Source organism: Acipenser ruthenus, chromosome 7, assembly GCF_902713425.1.
Source record: "Acipenser ruthenus chromosome 7, fAciRut3.2 maternal haplotype, whole genome shotgun sequence".
Classification (NCBI taxonomy): domain Eukaryota; kingdom Metazoa; phylum Chordata; class Actinopteri; order Acipenseriformes; family Acipenseridae; genus Acipenser; species Acipenser ruthenus.
The window spans coordinates 56,801,770-56,803,830 of record NC_081195.1 but is presented as its reverse complement, the minus strand read 5'-3'; positions in this window follow the sequence as shown (position 1 = coordinate 56,803,830).

The window sequence follows — 2,061 nt, the reverse complement described above, 5'->3', positions numbered from 1 at the left end:
TCTGTGTTGTATTTTGTTCTGATTTAATAATGGGAGTGGGTAAACTACTGTAACTGACTTGGCAGAAAAAAAAAAACAGAAGTGTTTGTTTCTGTTTTTGTCTGTCTCTCTTAGTTCCTGCTCATAAATTAATTAATATAAAGGATTTGCTGGGAGTGAATCGGCAACCGTGCATACTGCAAGCGAGCATCTTAAGTAAGCAGTAACCCACGACAGCCTATGCCCTCATGCCTCGCAACATACCCAGGCAGGCATACGATATGTCTTAAAGCACATCCGGGTGTGGGTTATTGTGCTTATAAAATGGCTCTGTTTTATTTTATAAAAAGAAAACAAAAAACAATGTCATTTTAAACTTTAAATTTAAGTTTTATGTAATGCAGGAAAAAATAAAATCGGTATCATAATGGCAAAAATGTGTTTTAAAAATGCTGTTTTGTACACATTTTATAGAGAAGCTCATAGGCAACATTGTTATAATGGAGGACTAGAATGTTAATTTTAAAATGCTTATGTGGAAGGATACATAAAAAAAAGAAAACCAAATAAATATAGTTAAAATAGATCATGATAATTAATTGCTGTAACATTGAAGTATAAAAGCAATAAGACCCTCCACATTGTGCATTACTAGGCGTTATGGACCGTTTGATTGTAATAGACAAAAGGTCCCTAATTCCTGGTAATAGCCTCTGTCAGGTCTTATTGCTTACTTACACACATATACAGTTATCCTCATTTTAACCTCACCTCACCCACTGGACAGATTCTGTAGTCAGTCCATCACACACTTGTCACAGAACTACCATGCAAACCTCCCATATATACTGTCCATTCCCCAGAATGTATTCATTAAACCAAAATGTTTTGCTTCTTGTTCACGTTTGCTGTATTAGTTGCTGTATTACTTTTATTGTTATGGGAAGAAATCTGTATTGCTGCCAACAAGAAAACATAAACAAAACAAACAAAAAAAACACTGTAATCAGAAGCCCCTTTCACACAGGCATGCTCTAGCCGGTTCGGAACCTACCTGGGTCAGGACCGGGTGTCATGTGGGTCGGCTACGCGATTTCACACTGCTGATAAAGCAAGGTTGACCTGGGTGACAGACGCAAGTACACAATGCGTGTATCAATGCCCGGAAGCAGCTTATTACAGACGTTTCCATCCAAGCTTCTCTGGACTGAACGGTCGGCCCAAATGTTGATTAGAGCAAATGTTTCTTCATCCCTGCTGCAATCTGGCTCATGGTGTGTCTCAAGCAACAAAAATATGGCTAAACAGAATAAACAGAAACGTTCCTTGCAGAAGAGAGACCTTCACGCAGTGTGGCTGTTTGTTATTTCGTCGGCTTATGAATGGTCGTCATGCATTTTGTCTCATACAACCTGAGTCAAAGCGTGTTGGCACACATCCTGAGGTGGGTCGCTGGGACCCGAGTCAACCCGGGTACGACCCAGGTACGTCGTTTCACACTACACAGGATTGTGACCCGGGTAGCCAGTGCCAGTGTGAAAAAAGGGCTTTACAATTAATTAAAGGGGGAATTAATTAAATAGCTGCAGTCTTTAAAAAAAATTAACAATTGCAAAGTTTCCTCGTGTCCACTTATGTAGCCATACTTCCTATTGAGAGTGAAATCAGGTGATTAGAAAATGCTATATAATTTGCTGAACACACAGGCATGTCGAAAAAAATTGTCAGCTGAATTGCTGAAAACAGAGCAGTGGTCTATTCTAGCAACTCGATTGCCAATCGAAAACTTGTTCACAAGTCATGATTTTGATTACAAGAGAGTAGCTGTTATATCTACTTCATGCTAATACTGGACTCAGCTTTCACCAAGATAAAATGAGATCGTAGTGGTGGGGACTGTGGAACAACCAAGACGTAGCTCCCTGTAATATATGAGCCTTCATTGCTTTTTCTCCATTAGGGAATGTGGATTTCCTATTGGCCCAGTCAATTAATGACACACAGTCCATTTTATTGTGTTAACAGATGACAACTGCAATATTAGTACTGCCCTTCTATCACTGGACTCCCGATGGCTTTGAC